This window comes from Phascolarctos cinereus, unplaced genomic scaffold, assembly GCF_003287225.1.
Source record: "Phascolarctos cinereus isolate Bilbo 61053 unplaced genomic scaffold, phaCin_HiC Scaffold_2;HRSCAF=192, whole genome shotgun sequence".
NCBI lineage: Eukaryota > Metazoa > Chordata > Mammalia > Diprotodontia > Phascolarctidae > Phascolarctos > Phascolarctos cinereus.
The window spans coordinates 84879479-84899992 of record NW_027555625.1 but is presented as its reverse complement, the minus strand read 5'-3'; the positions used below and the strand labels follow the sequence as shown (position 1 = coordinate 84899992).

Genomic DNA, 20514 nt, shown 5'->3' with positions numbered 1-20514 from the left:
CCTGAAAGCTACATATTGACTTAGAAAACCACAAACTTAACATTATGTTTTATTATTTTTTTATTTATTCTGTTAAACATTTCTCAATTACATTTTAATCTGATTTGAGCTGCACTGGAGTTTTGAGGGCAGCATGCAGCCAGCTGGCCCTGAGTGTGATACCTCTTTTCTAGAGCCTTGGACCTAGACTCAAGAAGGTCCAAGTTCAAAGATAGCCTCCAGATACTTACTTGCTAAATGACCCTAGACAGGTAACTTAACCTCTGTCTGCTTCAGTTTCCTCAGTCGTAAAATGAAGATATTAATAGCACTTATCCTCCAAGGTTGTTGTGATGATGAGTTAATATATTATTAAGTACATTGTATTTCTTTAGAGTGATATATGAATATTAGCTATTATTACTTTCATACTAAATACTATGTTCTTTCAACGTGTTTTTTGTGAATCTACTATGTACAAAGCATACTCTTAAGTGCTATTGGCAATATAAAAAAGCACAAAAATGTGAATGGCACCTCCCCTCAAAAGGCTTATAATTTACTTGGACACCCAAAATGTATAATCTTCACAAAAATAATTTACTCTAGAGAATGGAGGTAAAGAGGATGCGGAGCATGATGCCTAGAAAAGTCCTTCAGTGGAATATTGCAATGGGTTCCCTGAGCCCATTCCTTCTTTCCTTCCATGTATATACTTATCTGTTTATATTTACTAACCCCTCCACCACCAAAGAGAATGTAAGATATTTCAGGGGAGGGATAGAGTGTGATTCTTTTATCTCTTTTGTTTTCATATGTTCAATACCTAGCAAAAAGTGTCACATACAGTAGATAGGTAAAGAATGCTTATTAGATTGTGTTGTACCCTTGTAGACATCTCATTAGCTAATCCATGCCAACAGCAATCTAAACAGAAGTAGAATGTAGAGCATGATGGTTAAGGTCCTTGAGCAATCTATATTATCACCAGCATGACATGAAGCAGGATATAGTGTAACCAGAAGAAATCTAATCTCCATTTAGCTCATGCAACAAATAAAGAATCATAGACTAAGAGTAAAGAGGAGGTCATATTGTCTAATCCCCTCATTTTATGGATAGGGAAATTGAGACCTAGTGATATTAATGAAGCCAGGTTCTCGGATTCCAAATTCAACCAAGTTTTTATTTCACCATGGTAAATTCCACATTTTAGAGATTATAAATTTCCCAAATCTTATAATCAAATAAAACTCAAAGAATTTGAGGTTAGTCCAGGAGTAACGCATATCCTTTGAAGAAAAAATCTATTTTGTCCATTGGTTGGGTCAATGAGTTCTGTTACATGTGAAACTACATCACTGTGGCAAATATTGAGTCAACTGTCTTATTGCTTATGCTTGTGCTCCAATTTCTCTTTCTCTTAGCTAAGTCGCACAGAGGGTAGAGAACTGGAATAGGAATTGCACAGATGTGCTCAAATCTCGCCTCAGACACTTCCTAACTGTATGACCCTGGGCAAGCAACTGAAATGCCTTGGAATCTTCACCTGTAAAATGGGGATGGTGATAGCACATATCTTCCAAGGCTGTTGCAAAGATAAAAATGAGATAATATTTATAGTCTTCACAAATATTAAGGCATTATGTAAATACTAACTATTGTCACTCGTCACTATTATTATAATATACAAGTTAATTTTTTTTCAGTTAACAAGCATTTAGTTTCTCTCCCTCTAATACCACTACCACTTCCCCCCCTGAAAAAAATCAATCCAGATCGTAAAAGTTACTAAACTGTGAATGCCTTTTGACTCAGCAAAATATCATTACTAGACCTGTCTGCCAAAGAGAGCAAAGAAAGAGGGAAAGTGATCCATGTATATACCAGAGCATGCCCTGGAAGGGAGGGGCATCTGTTGATATCCAGGTATTAGTCTCAGGCCAATGGCTAATGATTCTAAGAAGAAAACTAGCCTGACTGGGAGGTGAGAAATCATAAGGCAGAAGATGGTACAAGAGAAAATGAAGCAAGCCATCTTTATTAAGGGGAAATACTCCTAAGAATGAGCATTCAGGAAGAATAGAAACAGGTTAAATGCACTAGGATCCCAGTTGGAATTGGGTGCCATAAACCAATGAAATCCAATGAGTTTTATAGGGTTCTTTTCTGGGTCGATCACGATCGGGTCTTGAAGGACGAGGGCAGGGAGACAGAGCTGGTGTGTAAGTCAAGGACCTAGGATTGGTGCTGAATCATTCTGAGGGGACTTCTAGGAAACTGGAGGCTATTTGCAAACTACCCGCCAAAAGGGGACTTTTTGCCATTACTGCAGGCCTTACTTTGACAGGGTGAGTCAGGGGACTTAAGCCTCCCTTGGGGCTTCTTCATTTGGTTGGGCAGGGAGTCTAATAAAATCTTTATGTTATATTATGATAAAAATAGTATATGTGAATATCCTTTCTCATTATCTTCTCTCAATAAAATACTGGCAATCAGTCAATCAATAAGCATGTATTAAGTGCTTGCTATGTGCCAGGAACTGTGCTAAGTGCTGGGAATGGGAAGGAAGGAAGGGGAGAAGGAAGGAAAGGGAGAAGGAAGGAAAGGGAGAAGGAAGGAAAGAGAGAAGGAAGGAAGAAAGGAAAGAAGGAAGGTGCCAGGCACTGTGCTAAGTGTTTTATAAGTATTATATCATTTAATCTTCTTAATGATTCTGATGTTATAATTATTACTATTTTACAGTTGGGGAAACTGAGGCAGACAGATCAAATGACTTTCCCATGGCCACAAAGCAATTAAGTATGTCTGAAGTTGGATCTGAATCCATGTCCTCCTGATGCCAGGCCCAGCATTCTGTGCTCTGTGCTACAAAAAAAAAAAAAGGCAAAAATAAGGTCTCTCTCCTCATGGATCCTCATTCTAATAAAAGCATTTTGTCCTCATCTTCTCTGGGTGTGTTAACACTACTCCCACCCCCATCCCCAACACACACCTGATGTTAAAAGTTTTTACATGCTGAAGATGGCTGGTGAGTGAAACAATTCATCAAATTTGTTTGTAACTCCATCTGGCAATTTAGCACTGACGATGAGACACATTAATCATTTGCATTCTGACGTTTAACTTCAAGCAAATAAGCAACAAGTTCTGCATTTGGATAAAGAAGAAACCCAGGGTTCTTAATGGAGTGGAAGTGATTTGGTCAGTGTCACACATCCCAGCAGTGGTGGGATAGGCCTGGCATCTGTAGATATCTTTTGCTTTTTGTTTGAATGCAAAGACTGACCATTCATAATAACTTCTATTCTGGACTGATCTTCATTAAATCTCATTGGGAGTAATTAAGTGTGGCTCCCCGAGGCACAAACTGTGGTGATACCAAGTTTTTGTAGGTTTCCTCCCTTGAGATGTCACCAAAAATTCAGCTGGATGACCTTCAGGGTTTTGATTCACACCCTACCCCCACCCTGGGAGAGTCAACCCAGACAGAGAAAGGTTAAGAGAACCTGCCTTCTTGCAGGTAGCAATGGTGCGTTCTCGTTTTTGTTAGATATTACAAATATGTCAATATTTGAAGGATCTCCATAGAGGTGGAAAACTTTTTTCAGCAATATAGATTACTAAGCCTCATTGGCTTAGATGTGTGTTAAGAGCTGCTTTGGCTGGAAAAATCAGCACCCCAAAGCCAGTAGAATGATAGATTCTCTGAACTTAGCTAGGCTGCTCCTCAGACACTCAATCACTAGGCCTGTGCTCAAAACCATTCCAGCTTGGTGGGATTTACAAAACACAGTTTTAATTTCCAAATACCTGAGGGTTGAGAGGAAGAGGAAAACAGTTCTCCTAATAGATCTCCAACTCCTTTCCTCTTAGTTTCCCAAGGTACCCACTAACATTTTCCCCTACTCACTAAATGATGTCATCCAGTATTATTGATAAGCGTATTCAGGGAGAAAAGCACCTCTGATGTGAGGGCCTGCAGAACCCTTTTCAGAGCTACTCATCTACCTTTGACATCCACCTGGCACCCAATTCTCACCTATGGCTCCAAGAAGCTGTAGTATGTGCAGTCGCCACACTCCATCTCAGCAGGTGGGCTAAACCAGGTTGAGAGCAACCTCAAACCTGTTGGTGAGTTGGGGGATGTCTACTGCAAGCATAGGAAGACTTCTTCCAGTGGAAGGGGCATGTGAGAGCAATTTGTTCCAATGGGCCACGAAAGCAGTGGAAGCAGGCATTATAAAGAGCTTAGAGCTTGATCAGACATTGAAGACACCAAAGTCATCCACTGCATCCTTGGCCATCACCAGTCATCATGATTTTTGTCTTGCCATTGGACTTCAGTAGCACTGGAAGAGAGAGTGAGACTGACAACTTTGAGCAACTCTGTCTCACTTAAATCAAATTCACAGACAAGTAAAGACATAACCCATCAAGTAGCTTCCATAGGCTGAGATTTGCATACATTCTTTAAAGTTTGCTGAATTGTCCTTAAGAATGTTAATCATAACTGTCAACTTTTTATATAGCACTTAAATTTTCAAAAACTTTACATGTATTATCTCTTCGACCCTCAAAAACAACACTGTGATGTAGGTTCAATTTTACAGATGAGGAAATTAAGAAATTGTCCAGAGTCACACAGCTAAGTATCTGAAAAAGGATTTGAACTTAGGTCTTACTGACTCCAAGTCTAGGGTTCTTTCAAAAGTGCCGCTAGGTTGCCTCATATTCCAAAGCATCCAGTCCACGAGCTGCTGAGGACTCCTTGCCAGATCCCTGCTAAGTACCTGACCTCATTTCCCCCATGAGATCCTATCTTTAATTCATGCAAACTACAATCTTTAGCCCTTGCCAACTATAGCTATAGGCAGATGCCAACCAACCAAGAGGCTGTGTTCCAAATTTTGGTTTTTGAGGTGGAATATATTTTCCCATTTACAAGAGGGAAAAATGTTATACAAGCCCCTAACATTTATTATCTGTATGACCTTAGCTATCAGAATCTCAGTTTCCTCATCTGTAAAGTAAGATTGATTAAATTCTGAGGGGCCATCTACCCCTAAATCATATGATCCTATTTTTAGGTTAGCAGGCCAAGCCCCCAAATCCTTATCTACTTCATGATAAACCGTACTAATATTAGTCTACAACCATGTGTAATAATGTCTCTCTGGGGAATGGCATTCAGGATTACAATTCAAAAAGCCAGGGACAAATCAGCCCACCTGCACTGGAACAACAGTTATTAATCTCAACTCAAAACAAAACAAAACTAGATAGGGGTTTAAGATAGAGGCTTCAACAGGACTCAAGACAGAAGGTGAAGGTTCACAAGTAAAGTTGTAGAAGGAGGGATTGGGGAGCCAGAGCTTTATATTAGGATACTCTTTTATAGTCTTGGTCCCTTTCTGTTTTCTTGGTCCCCTTGGTTCTTTTGGGGGGGGCAATTGGGGTTAAGTGATTTGCCCAGGGTCACACAGCTAGTAAGTATCAAGTGTTTGGTCTGAGGCTGGATTTGAATTCAGGTCCTCCTGACTTCAGGGTTGGTGCTCTATTCACTGCGCCATCTAGCTTCCCCAGTCCCCTTGGCTCTTAACCTGGTCACTGTCCTATTCTTCTTGAGACTCCAGAGATTAACTCATTTTCCCATTACCATCACCCATTGTTTATGTCTGAGATTTCTCCTCTTCTCAGAAACTCTCCGGAAGAGAATAAGGCTGCAAACATACACAGAGCCTTGGAGAGTTGTTCCCCAAGGGTGTATACTGCTAGTGGTAAGAAAAACAGGCAAGAGTTTAAAAGCTTTCCTACTCTTACTCCTTCTGCATAGTAGACTAAAACTCAGTTCAAATGAGAATTCAGAGCATAGGGGTGAGGGGGTATCAGAGTGTTGTTAGGAGTGTTGTAACAGGAAACAGCCTTGAAAGGAGGTAAAAAACAACACCCATGCATTATCAATAAAGGAAAGAGTCCTATAGCAATTGATTCTTCCTAGATGAACTCAGTGAATTTGGAATGAAAAAGGTGAAAGTAATTGGGTTTTTGTAAGTGAGGAACCTTCTGTAATTCAGGGAAAAATTCATATTAACTCCATTCATAGGTTGCTATAATTAAAAAGCTGAAAGGAATCTCAGAGATTACTTGGTCTAGCACTGTCATGTTATAGGTGAGAAAATTGAAGCCTAGAGAGGTGGACTTATCCAAGATCACACAGACAGCAAAAAAAACAAAACTGAAATTAAATAGTAGACCTCCTGACTTTCAGTATAGGGCTATTTTCAAAACATTTTGCTAATTATTCCTCTTCCCATTATTCGCTCCACTAAAAAAAATAGCAATCATTCTTCAGGTTCCAGATAGGGTCCTTATTTTAGCTTCTCCATGAAGCTTTTTTTTTTAATCCATATAGCATAGTGTTTTTTTTCCCAACTGCATATAAAGATAGTTTTCAACATTCCTTTTTATAAGATTTTGAGTTCCAAATTTCTCTCCTTCCCCTTTCTCTTCCTTTGCTTTAGTGTTCCAATTGTCCTACATCTTCTACAACATTTACCATTTTCCTTTTCTGTCATATTAGACAATCTGATATGTGTGATGTGGTACCTCTGAGTTATTTTAATTTGTATTTCTCTAATCAGTAGCAATTTAGAGCATTCTTTCTTATGACTATAGATTGTTTTAATTTTGTCATCTGAAAACTGTCTGTTTTCATCCTTTGACCATTTATCCATTGGGGAATGACTTGTATTCTTATAAATTTAACTCTATCTATTTTGAAAATGAAACCTTTATCAGAAACACTAGCTGTAAACATTATTTCCCAGCTTTCTGCTTTCCTTCTAATCGTGGTTTTGTTTCTCCATGAAGCTTTCAAGGGCATCTAAGTGATACAGAGAAAAGAGCATCGGGGTTGGAATCAGGAAGATTCATCTTCATGAGTTCCAATCCAGCCTCAGATACTTACTGGCTGTGTGACCCTGGACAAGTCACCTAACCTTGTTTGTCTCAGTCTCTTCACCTGTAAAATGAGCTGGAGAAGGAAATGGCTAACCATTCTGGTATCCTTGACAAGAAAACCCCAAATGGCATCATGAAGAGTCTGAAACAACACAACAACATGAAGCTTTCCCATATATGGTATGATTAAAAAGTACGTCTAGTTTGGAGGCAGAGTACCTTTGATGCCCCTTCTGTCACTAACAACCTATATGTCCTTTGGCAAATTGCTTAATTTTTCCAGGCCTCAGTTTTCTTGTTTGTGAAAGGAGGCAGCTGCATGAGACAGCCTCTAAGGTCCTCTCCAGCTCTAAATCTATGGTCCAATGGGTACTCAGTCCTCTGCTGCCTCAACTTTCTCTGAACCTTACAACAGACCTCCATTCAATGAACCTTAGAACAAAGTCATGAAACTTCCCTCCTGCAATGGCTCCCCCTTTACTCTACAGTCAAATATAAAATCCTTTGACCTTTAAAGTTTTTCACAATCTGGCCTCTTCCTAACTTTCCAGGCGTCTTACATATCACTTTGCTCCACATACTCTACAATCCAGACAAATGGGCCCTTTGTTGTCGTTCCGTAGTTTCATTAGAGTCCAAGTCTCTGTGACCCCATTTGGGGTTTTCTTGGCAAAGATACTGGAGTGGTTTGTCATTTCCTTCTCTAGCTTATTTTACAGATGAGGAAACTGAGGCAAACCAAGTTAAGTGACTTGCCCAGGGTCACACAACTATTAGTATCTGAGACCAGATTTGAACTCAGGAAAATGAGTCTTTCTGACTTCAGGCCTGGCACTACATCCATTGTGCCATCTAGCTACCCAAGCTCTCCTCACTGTTCTTCATATTTGACTCTCCATCTTTTAAACATTTTAAGGGGAAGAGGAAGAAGAAATAAACTTTAATGTAACATCTAATATGTGCCACCCTGTGCCAAGCATTTTTTATAAATATCTCATTTAATTCTCATAACAACCCTTGCAGGTAGATGTTATTATCCCCATTTTACAATTGAGGAAACTGAGGCAAACAGCAATTTGACTCACCCATGGTCACATAGCTAGTAGGAGTCTGAGTACAGATTTGATCTTAGGTGTTCTTGACTGTAGGTCCAGTACTCTAATCCCATTGTGCCAGCAGCTTTCTTAAATATACTCACCTCCAACTTCCACCTCTCCTCATCTTAGAATACCTTGTTTCCTTCAAAACTGGTCAAACACCATCTTCTATATGAAGTATTTCCTGATCACCACCTCTAGCTCAAAAAATTATCTTGTATTTATTTTATCTTTTGTATATACTTGTTTTTCTACATGTTTTCTCCCCCATAACCTCAGCGCTTAGCATGATGCCTATCATGTGGTAGGAAATTGATAAATTTTTGTTGATTTATAATAAACATTTGTTCAGTTTGTACAATTATAACCATTGCAAATAAAAACAGATAAAAATCATATTAATTTTATTTGGGGAGAGTGTTACTCTTTCCTTTCTCCTCATGAAATTTTGTGAGAAACGGTGTTAGTGATTAAATAAAATCATTTCAAAATCCATGTAATTCTAAAAACATTTTTCCCACAACTGCATGGAAAAATCAAGAATAATTAAGTTGTGCATCAAATGTGAAAAGAAGTCCTATCAGAAGATCACAGGTTTAAAGGTGGAAGGGACTTTGAGGTCATCTAATTCAACTCCCTCATTTTACAGATGAAGAAACTGAGTCCCAGAGAGGTCAAGTGACTTGTTCAAGGTTAGTAAGTCAAAGAGTCAGCATTTGAACTCAGGTTCTCTACATCCAAATTGAGTATCGTTTCCACTTCATCATCTCAAGTTAATTCAAAAAAGTGAGCATGGCAGGATACCAGGGTGAGAAATGGGCTAAGCCAAAAGGTGCATGTGTGCATAAACACATATACGTACATGTATATGTTCAGGCTATATATGTAAATTTATATGCACATAAGCTTATACAGCTATATGTTACCATTCATGTGCTGGCTGAAGCTAAAGGCTGCCAGATAACTCCTTTTCGACAGCTTGGAGTTACTGTTGGGAACAGACCCATGTATGGAAGCGAAAGCAGAAAAGTACAGATAAGCCGAGATCCAGCTATGCAAACCATGTTTAGAGACACTTAAAGGACAAGCATCCCAGGTCCCTTCTTGCTGGTAAATTTAGAGAAGCTCTTCTACTGGGTCTCCTTTTTTTTTTTTTACATCTAGCCCAAGGCTGAGCTGCAGAGATAGGACAGAGGTAAGTGAATGCATTGTTTACATATTTGTTACTAAAACTTGTTTAATGGTCGTTTTCTGTGATTCTCCATTCTTCCCTCTCTCCTTCCTCCCCACCCTCCCCCAAGGAAAGCTGCCAGTAAGTATTTTGAAATGACAAAGATTGGGATCCTTTATAATGCTGTGGAGAAAGAGCAACTAGGATTGACAGGCAAAGTGACGGAAAACAAATGGTACTAAATCATCTTCTTCTGTCCTGGATTACTTACAATTTGGAGCCTGGAACCGGTTGATATGAATCTCTTTACATTCATTGGGTCTTTTGGAAGGACTTGATAGTTTCATTAGGGTTCTCCGCACATTATTTCTGTTTTCTTTTGGGTGGGGTGCACCAGGTCCCTATCTCTCTCACATTGCTCCTGCCTTCACTACAGAAGCTTTTCTTCCCTCTCTAACATGTTTGGCTGTTGCTTAATTGGACATAGGAAGAGCTGCTTGTAAATGACATTATTTTTTTTGGCAGCTGAAATCATTTTCAAAGTGGCTCTCTGTAGATCTGAGGTTGATTACATCCTGTTCAAAGATTCTTGGGCTGCTTTTTCAGACTGTAGTATTGCGAAAGTTGAAATTGCTGAAGCCAGCTGTGTGCACTGGCCTTCTCTCAACTGCATTCCTTCCAACTGAATGTTTTCAGGAAGAAAAGAAATAGAGAAGAAAATAGCCCTAGGATTTTATTTATTTTGTCATTAGTGATGTTACAAAGGTAGCTGCCATGGCTGAATGCAAAAACAATTACATTTATCAAAGGCCATAAGTGGAATCCCCGCAGATCTGTATCCTCAATAATGCATTGTCTATAACGCTGTATTGTCTAGATTCACTAGGGTGTTTCAGCTAATTTACATATGTCAGTTCCAAGACTAGTCCTTCAGATATGATGATTGAATTGTGAAACTGTTTTTAATAGTATTGAAACCTGTAAAGGCCCATATAACTCTCATCAAAGTCAAGGGGGGAAATGTAGGTGATTGAAGTATATGCTTTGGCTTTTTGTCAAGGATTGTTGAAATAATACTTTTGCAAGAAGAATAAATTCAAAGTCAAGATTTACATTATGGGGGAAATATTTCTGTGATTGAAATAAAATTTGAGCAAACTCATAATTGTTCATTTATAATCGGATAGTGGGGTTTTCGAGGAAATAAAAATAAATCGAGGGTGACTTCTCTTCCTTGACCTCTCTAAACAATTAGTAACTAGAGTGTTTGGAAACCACTGCTGGAAAGGAAAGAAAACCAGTGCGAAACACTGTTTTAAAAGATATCCATTGAATGTATTATATGGCTTCAAAAGTAAAATTACCTTTGGCCAAACTTATGATGGATAAGTCCTCCAAAATAGTGGGTATCTTTAATGCATGCTTACAGCAAAGATAGTTGTAGCATGGAAAAGTTAGATGGCATTGCAGTTGTATTAAAGTTATAGAAATGAATCACCTTTATTAAGATGAGATTATATTTATAATTGTAACACTAATGGATGATATTTTCACAGCCTGATCATTATTTTAAACCAACAAGACATTTTGTTTAGATCCTTTCTACATGGACACACATTCCAGCTCACCCTTTCTGCGTCTCTGAAATCTGCTATTTTATTTCATTTAAAAATACTAATCTTTTATGCTTGTGAAAAAAAGAATAAACTATGCATCCTTTTTTTAAACTAACAGTGACAAGCTGTCATAACTTTAGCTAAAGTGGAACAGGCCTACAAAAGGATGGTTTGAAAATACTTAATTAAACACTCCATACCAGCCAACTTTCCAAAAGGAACAGCACAGCGGGAACCTTTGCAATTTTCAATATGGAAAAGGCTCGTAGAAATGTTGCCGTTGGTATTCGGGAACAGATGCAATGCATAGATGACATCATCTGCTGCTCTAGCCTTTGCTTACTGCCAAATGCATTTCAAGTGTGCTCTCAACATGGCGAACGTCTGCTCCCAGTTTTTCTTTAGGAAAGAGTAAAACTTCAGGAAGGGAATGTAAGTAGTACAGATTGGCATACTGCTTTTTATAACTCAAACATTTAAGGAAGAAAACTCCTGACAAATGTCATTCTGTCTTCTCGGTCTTTCTACTCCAAACTCCTTAAGCATTCATTAATGATCATGTTTATATACCAAGAATATTAGCCAGGTAGCTCTGACCACGTCCCTCACTTCTAATGGATCTATTGCTTCTAGGATGAAATATAAACTCTTCTGTTTGGCAATGGAAGATTTTCATAATGTGTCCCAGCCTACTTTTCCAGTTTATTTCACATTAGTTCATGAATTCTGCTTTCCAATCCAACTGGCCTACTGTTTCTCATACACAGCACATCACCCCCATCTCTGAGCCTTTGCACAGGTGATCCTTCATACCTCGAATGTGCTCCTACCCCTCAAAAACTCCCACCTTCCCTCAAGGCTAGGTTCATTTTCCTTCCTATTACATGGGGCTTTTCTGCTTTCCCTCAGTTGTTATTCCTTTCCAAGCCTCTTCATATTAATCTATATTTAGTATCTATCTATCTATCTGCTCTATCCATATCTATTTGTATCAACTGATCTACGTACTTGTTTGCCCTACCTCGGTAAGATATAAGCTTTTTGTGAGCAATGACTTTTCTTTTTATCTATGTGTCTATAGCAGCTAGTATAATGTCTGGCAAGCTGTATATGCTTAATAAATTCTTGTTGAATTAATGAATGTATCATATTTTTAGAAAAGAAATGATGGCACTGAGAGCCCAATGTAAAAAAAGGGGGGGGGGCGAGGACAGGACCTTGAAGAAATATTCTTTGATTCTTAAAACAAACTCAAGAGGTTAAAAAGTTAAAACTGGCTCAAAACATTCTTCTACTTTATGTGCACAATCAGCCTAAATTAATTATCAGGACACATGTTTTCAGTCCCTTGGGAAAGGGAGTCTTTTTTCCATGATGACTACCCTCATTTGGGTATTGACCTCCTGGACATAATAGAATCTTCTTTCTATGGAAAGGGGAACTCTAGGCTTTCAGGGTTGGGGAATTGGAGGGATTAAATACAGTTGTCCCTAAGATAAAAGAAAATAGCTTCTATTTTTCTTTTATTGGTAGAGCAGTAATTTTGTCGCCACCCTAGTTGTGTGGCAAAGTAAAACAAAAGAACAAAAATAGAGGTCATTGCTCTACCTGGCTTCCATCTTGTTCCAAGTTCATTTGAAGGCAACCATGGACGTTATGGGTGTTGTAAGAAACCCAGTCTTCTCTAATTCCACACTGGCCTTCTTCAAGTTTGCTAAGGGGAGTCTTCTAGATGAAAGCACGTGGAATAATTACCAGGGTATAACAGGGGTTGAAAAGAATTTTCTAATCCAAAAGCAGAAAAGAAAATAGAATCGTCAATCAGCATAATTGTTGGTCTTGCTTTTAAACATGAATATATTTCAGAGCCTTGAGGAGCTCAAGGAAAATAAAAATTATTGGGTTAATTGAAAGGTAGGGTTTTAGCCAGGTGTGGTCACTCACACCTATAATCACCTATGATCACTCTACTACCAGGGTGCTGAAGTTGATGGATCACCTGAGTTCAGAAGGTCTGAGCTTCTGTAGGGCTAAAGTCAATCATATAGGGGCAGCTAGGTGGCACAGTGGATAGTGCACCAGCCCTGGATTCAGGAGGACCTGAGTTCAAATCTGACCTCAGACACATAACACTTACTAGCTGTGTGACCCTGGGTAAGTCACTTAACCCCATTGCCTAGACAAAAATAAATAAATAAATAAAAATAAAGGCAATCGTATATCCACACTAAATCTAGTACCCTTATGCTAAGCCCTAGGAGTAGAGGGTGTATTAGGCTGCCTAAGGAGTGATGAATTGACTCAGTTTAAAAAAATATATAATAGGTAAAAGCTTCTACGCTGATCACTATTGGAGTAGAGCCCATGTGTGGCCAACTGTATTTCTAGCCTTGGAAAAATAGGGAAACTTGGTTTCAGAAAAATAAAAAGCTTGAATCTTTGAAGATCTTCTTGATGGACTAGTGAGAATTTCAAGGAATACTTCAAATATCTTCATTCAAAAGATGGCATGGACTTTTTCTATACTCAGTATTTTATTAATACCAGAATCTTTGCAAGCAAATTCCCCATTTCCAGGGGGACAAGTGTGAGTTATTTAAACAAATAAGGGGGTGGGGGGAAAGCAGATTAGATAATAGCAAACAGAGTTGGTGAGAAAATGGATTTTCTGAACCACCAAATAGCTTTGTCGGCAGGCCATACTGAGCAGCAACAGACAGAAAACTTTCATCAGGAATTTCTTTATGGGATATTTTGTTTAAGAAAACCATAGGCAAGACTAGAAATTGTACTCCTTACCAGAAATATAAATCACATGATTAATGTAATCTTCCATTGACAGGAAATTTCTCTCAACAGATAAATGACATATGAGAGATTGATTGATTGATAGAATACGCTTCTGCAGTGCGAGACTGATGTGGGCACCCTTCTTATCTCTTAGGCTCCACTGCATGCACCAAAGATGGATACTGATCCCAATTATCAGAAGGCATAAAATATGCATATGTGACATTATAGCTCTCAGTTGTAGCTATTAAATGTAATGTTATATTGTTTTATTACAACATCAAAGTCACCACCTTGAAAGAGCTCATTAAGTCTGAGTAGCAGCAGTGGTTTAAGGAATATTCCCATTTTGATTCTTTCCCTGTTCTTCCTTTGTAATAAATATCAGGAATTATAAAAGCACTAATGCCCTGAGTTTATTCACAAGGGTACTTTAGTTTAAGGGCATATAGGTGGCACAGTGGATAGAGTGCCAGACCTGGAGTCAGGAAGACTCATCTTCATGAGTTCAGATCTGGTCTCAGACATTTACTAGATGTGTCACTTAATCCTGTTTGCCTCAGTTGCCTCATAAGTAAAATGAGTTAGAGAAGAAAATGGTAAACCACTCCAGTATCTTTGCCAAGAAAACCACAAATGAAAAGTCAGACACAACTGAAAACCACTAAACAGCACTTCAGTTTCTCTCTCTCTCTCTCTCTCTCTCTCTCTCTCTCTCTCTCTCTCTCTCTCATCATACACACACACACACACACACACACACACACACACACACACACACACACACACACACACGGCAAGAAGGTTTTCTCTCTAGAACAAACACTAGCCAAAATTCTAAGGAAGAAAAAGGATTGGAGGCCTATAAAAAAACACCATTTCAGATTTCAGCTCAATGTTTGGATGCATTTTCCCACAATTCAAGTTTTCCAAAAATGGAATTGGATGATTCATGAGGTGGTAGGTTTAGAATGTAAGCTCCTTAGACTATTTCTTTTTTTGTCTTTGTATCTTCAGTATCTTGAATAGTGTCTTCCACAGAATAAGTGCTTAATAATAGTTTGTTGAATTGAATTGTTGAGGTCCCTGTCAGTGAAAGTATACAAGCAGAGCCTGGATGAAAATGTGTTAGGGATACTGAAGGGAATTCTTAAATTGGGTAGCATATTGGACTGACAAGTCAGGGTCCTTTCAACTCTAGCCAAATTTCAGTTATTTTATGATAATTCAATCAATTAATAAATCAATAAATGTATACTAAGCACTTGCTATGTGCAAGGCATTATGCTAAATGTGAGGATATGAAAAGAGGTAAAAAGACACTCCCTGCCCTCAAGGAGTTTACAGTCTAATAGGGGAGAGAACAAAGCAAGTTATACCAGGAGAAATAGGAAATAATTAAGAGAGGGAAGGTGAGATTTTTGAACATAAAGAAATCTATGTTATCACAAGGCCAAGTAGATATTCATTAATTTACTGAACTATTCATAGATTTCTTGACCACAAGAAATGTCCTCAATACTGATGACTGTAATATAGCAATGAGGATTTCTAGATTCTGAACACCGAATCACAGAATTATAACATTGGAAGGGACCTCAATGCCCATCTGGTCCAACTCAGTGGAAAAAGAATCCTACTGTAGTATGCCTAATAAAAGTACAGCCATACTCTTCTCGAAGACCTCCAATTAGGAGAAACCCACCAAATCCCAACATAGACTATTCTACTTATGGATAGCTCTACTGGTTAGAAAGGAGTTTTTGTACTTGCGCGTGTGTTTGTGTGTGTGTGTGTGTGTGTGTGTGTGTGTGTGTGTGTGTGTGTGTGTTTGGTTTTTTTGTCTGTTTTCTTGACATTAAATCTAAATTTGCCACTTTACAATTTCCATTCATTGCTTTTAGCCCAGCTCTCGGTGATCACATAGAATGAGGCTAGTCTATATAACCCTTATCTAGTGCTTGAAGTAAGTTTTCATGTTCCTTTTGATTTTTCTATTCTCCAAGCAGTCCTAGTTCCTTCAACCAATACTCATATGGCATGGAATTAAGAATCTTTACAATTGGGGCAACTAGGTAGCCCAGCCCTGGAGTCAGGAGGACCTGAGTTCAAATCCAGCCTCAGACCACTTAATAATCTATGTGATCCTGGGCAAGTCACTTAACCCTGATTGCTTCTAAAAACTTAATAAATGAAAATAATGTATTTTTAAAAAATAATCTTTACAATCTTGACTTCTTTAAGATGTGATTAATAGAAATCTACTTAAATTAACCTTGGGAAAATATTAAATATGGAATTATGCATCTAAAAGGATAAACAAGAAACCTTTTTTTTATTTTCTCACTTTAAGTCTTAGTCATACTTATAAGATCAAGACAGAGGACATTAAGAACGCTGACTATTATGTGGAAGATACCCATTTAATTATGATAATCAAATGTGGTCACTAATTTACTGTGCAAAGGAGAATGAAAGCTTAAAAAAATACTTTCCTTTCCATACTCTTTTATAATCTATGTGCAGAAGAGTGAATGTTAAATACCTTTCTTCTCTCATACTCATGATTCCTTATTGTGCCAGGGTTTCTCAAAGGTGACTATGCTGTCATTTCTTGGAGGTTTCTTTTGAAGGAAAAAAAAAAAGGTACGTACTTCGATGAAGCCAGGTAAGAGGAAAGAGAAAAGATGATACTTTTAAAAAATTAAATGAAGAATAAAAATCAGATCATTTTGGAGCCAATAAAGTCTGAGGGATTTGGAGGCATTTTATCACGAGAAACATCAGTCAGTCAATGAACATTACTATGTGCTCTGCCCTTTGCTAAATGCAAGGGAAACAGGAATGGTCTCTGCTCTCAAGGAGCTCCTATTCTAATAGGGAAGATTCCTTATGCCTGGAAAATATGCTTGGTATGATTTTTAGGAAGGAAAAAATAGCTTAGATGACTCTCCAACTAATAGAATAGATTCCATGGCATCACAGATAGGTGATCAAAAAACAAATAACTATGTACATAAAAATATAGGTGCAGTATAAATGAAAGATAATCTTAGAGGTAATAGACTAGCAGCAGAGGAAAACAGGGTGGTCTTCGTGTAGGAAGAGGAACTAGCACTGCATCTTGAAGGAAACCAGCAGAAGTTAGGAGTCAAAAGTAAAGAAGAAGAACATTCCACTGGAAATGCAGAGTTGAGAATTGTTATGTCATGTGTGAGGAACTGTAAGGAGGCCAGTGAAAATATGCTTAGTAGGATTTGTAGCAAGGAAAAAATATAGCTCAAATGGCTCGCCAACTAATAGAATGGATTCCATGCTATCATAGACAGATGGCCAAAAGCAAAAAACTTGTTAGACTGAGCCAGTAGTGTGACTGCTTGAATAAAGATAGAAACAGTGCATGGGGGGGAGAAAGCATTGGTTCTGAATGGAAGGTTTGAATATGATCAAGAATTAAAATTTTAAGCCTGTCAGTTCTGTAGTAGATATGATGAAAATACAGCTATTCATTTCCATTTCAGAAAGATTCTGGTTTTGTGCAAAGAATGTTGGCCTTGGAGTTATGAAAGACCCAATTTCTAATTCTGTTGAGTTGTATGATTGTGGCCAAATTATTCAATCTCTATCACCCTGAATTTCCTAAACTATAAAATAACTATCATTCTTATGTCAAAGGGTTATTGTGAGCATCATATTAGATTTTGTAGGTAAAAGCTTTAACTTAAAGTACCACATAGATATAAACTAATTATTCATGCATCTCCAAATGAGTATTTAAATGGATTAAGATATAAATTCACTAGAGTATTCAAGGAAGAAGAGGAAGAAGAGCAGTATCATAACCATTTTGAAGATAGGAAACAGTTTAATTGACTTGCCTATGGAGAGAATAGGACAGAAAACATAGTTTCATATATTCAGATGCAAAGCACCAAATACAGTAAAAAGGTTAGCATTAATCCGATAAATTCAGGATATGTAAATGGACAGTCTAGTTCCTCTACAAACTAATCTTTTCTTCAATTACCTTTGTTATTCAAGAAAGAAGAACTTGTCAACATTTTTGTCAATTGTGCTCTATCTTCACCTACATGGACAATTATGGATATGAAATCATGAGAGTACTCAGGACTCATTCATTAAATTTCTGGAAGACTTGTCTCCTAAACTTTCAACTAGTGGACTTCCCTCTGAGCTTCTGAAGGGTTCATTAGAAACATTCCCTCTTATCTAAAAATGAACTAATTTTAAAGTGTGGAAGAGAGCCAAGGTCCTATTTTCAGTTGACCTGCTTTATCTCTGACACTGACTTTTCTATTCCACAGGTAGCCAGGGAATCTGAGGATAGTGGGAAAGTGAGGAAATAGACATTTGGAATTTTCAATTAGCACAGTAAATATAACAAAGCGAAAAATAGCATTTCCATTGTTCTTACAGATTCTCCTTGAGACTGATTTTTGCTGATTATAAATGTGTTCTTTTCTGATTTAAGGACTCTGCCTTCTGTGGGAATTTTATCAAAAAGGCAAATATGTAAATTGCTAATTGTTGAGGGTGAAGTGTAAGGGAAGTAGTGAAAACTTGGTTTTAGTTAGAGAGAGGGAGAGGGAGAGGGAGAGGGAAAGGGACAGGGAGGGGGAAAGGGAAAGGGAGGGGGAGAGGGAAGGGGAGGGGGAGAGAGAAGTGTAAACTCAATAACCAGGTAGTTGGGGACTTTGCTCCAGGACTTGAAATTTAGTGGACATTGACAACAAATTCAGTCCTTCCGCCACACAGAAAGTGCAGAACTCTACTCTGAATGAATAATTGGTTAAAATAGAAAGTTAACCAATGATGGACCAGAGTAAATTCCTCCCATATCCAGAAATCTTTTTGAAAAGAATGTTGCCCCAATTTTACACTTATCTGGCATGGGTGTAACTGTAATCAAGGCAAATTACAAAGGAGAAGCCAAGAAGCTGCTAGAATTAACAGGCTCCCTCACCCCCACCCCCATAGCAGCCTACTTAGTAACAGCCTGATTCCCATGGGTCCAGGTTTTTCCCCTTCTCTCCACCATGGAGAAGGGTCACAAAGCTTTCAAAATAAGAGTTTGCTTCATGCAACTAACCCTAGTCATGTTATTGAGGCGTAAAAATTCCAAGTTATGATTTTGTGCAGAAACCTGTGCAGGGAAGAAAGTGGGAGAGAGGGGGGCAGAAAACATTGAGTAATTTAGTGTTCTATGTAAAGAAGAAGGGTGATCAAGAGAAAAGCACATAGATTTTTTTCTTTTTGTCCGAGCACGTGATCTCTTACCTGTGTGACCCTGAAGAAACCATTTGGTTGCTCAGTACCTCAGTTTCCTCATTTACGAAAAAGAGAGGGTTAGAATATATTTGACTTCAAAGGTCTTTTCCAGACCCAAGTCTATGAATCCATTTTCTTTCCTAAAACTACAAACTGATTTTATCAGGTTCTAATTGCACCTATCAACCCATAATCTTTGATATTAATTATTTTGCTTTTATTATAAGTATATATATATATATATATATAAACATATATATAGTATATGTGAGTATATATATATATGATTTATATATATATATATATATATATATAGCAGTTTTGATGCCAAGAATATCATATCAGCATACATGCTCTATTATTCAAATTTATGCAGAAGGTAAAAATATTAATACTAAAGCCTTTCAATCAGTCAATTAAACAATACTTAGGAAGCATTTATGGATATGGCATTGTATTAGCTACTATAGTGAATGCAAAGGAGTCAAGGGTAACACAATATCATACAGACAAAATATGAATACATAAAAAAACTGATGCTACAACGCAAGTACATTGTTACGGCTGTTACTATTAATAGTAACTCGCGTGTTCCAGTGCTAGCTACCAAGGTTTTTTTTGTTTACAATGTAAAATCTGATCATTCCCTTAGCCTTGTAAAGCAGATATTATAAGCATTATAACAAATACATTTATTATAAGCATTGTAACAAGTACGTTTCACAGCCAAGGAAACCAAGCCTCAGAGAGTTCTCAGACAGTTCCAGTTGTAAGGCTATCCAAGTGTGTGTTAGTAGTTACTAAAAGAATTATAGCTATTATCGCCTTATATCTGAAGCTTGATATCTTAGTCCAGTTTTTTCTTTTGTACATTTCGAATATTTGCTAGTTGTGTTCTATGTGATCTGAATTTGCTTTCTGTAGTTGAAAACAAAAAGTCTTAAAAAATAATTTGTAATTTATTAAATTACTTTTTTGGGGGGGAGGGGGGAGTGAGGCATTTGGGGTTAAGAGACTTGCCCAGAGTCATACAGCTAGTGAGTGTTACATGTATGAGGCCAGATTTGAATTCCTGACTCTAGGGCCAGTGCTCAATCCGCTGCACCACCTAGCTGCCCCTATTGAATTACTTTCTGTGATGTTCTGTAGAACAAAAGGGAGTTTAATTATTTTTTGTTAAACATATTCTTTGACTAAACAACAACAACAAAGAAAGCAAGTGAAGATGCTTAGCTTGAACAGCAAAGAGGATACTGCCACTGGATCACAGAAAACATGGAGGGGACTAAAGTATAAGAAGACTGGGGAGATAAAAAGAAGTTAGGATTCTGTCTTTGACCCTAGAGAAAACAGGGTCATTGGCATTTGTTGGAATAGGGTAGAGATGCGCTCAGGCCGGGTGGTCAAGATCAACTTGACAGCTGTGAGGAGGATGGATCACAGTGGAAATAGTCCAGGCAGGGACTCCACTCACTAGCCTATTGCAATAAGCAAAGTGTTAGATAAGGAGGGCCTGAACCAGAGGTGTGTCAGTGTCTGAGGATATAAGGGGACGTAGATGAGAAATGTTACAGAGACAGAAACTTATTATCTGTGTGCCTTGGGCGAG

General features: G+C 37.9%; 1 protein-coding gene and 1 long non-coding RNA gene across 2 annotated transcripts in view; one reads left to right on the top strand and one right to left on the bottom strand.

Annotated features, from left to right (window-relative positions):
• Positions 1 to 1144: 1144 nt before the first annotated feature.
• Positions 1145 to 9760, bottom strand: LOC110218490 (uncharacterized). The gene is made up of 3 exons (XR_013484553.1): positions 9482 to 9760; positions 4022 to 4331; positions 1145 to 2847 (listed from the first exon to the last, which is right to left on the bottom strand). It is a non-coding gene; the product is annotated as an uncharacterized LOC110218490 (long non-coding RNA).
• The window catches only part of SLC8A1 (solute carrier family 8 member A1), a 510067-nt gene continuing 498681 nt past the window's right edge, over positions 9129 to 20514 (top strand). The window contains exon 1 of the mRNA XM_021001233.2: positions 9129 to 9234. The gene's annotated coding sequence lies outside the window, so the exon portion shown is untranslated. The remainder of the gene's footprint in view (positions 9235 to 20514) is intronic.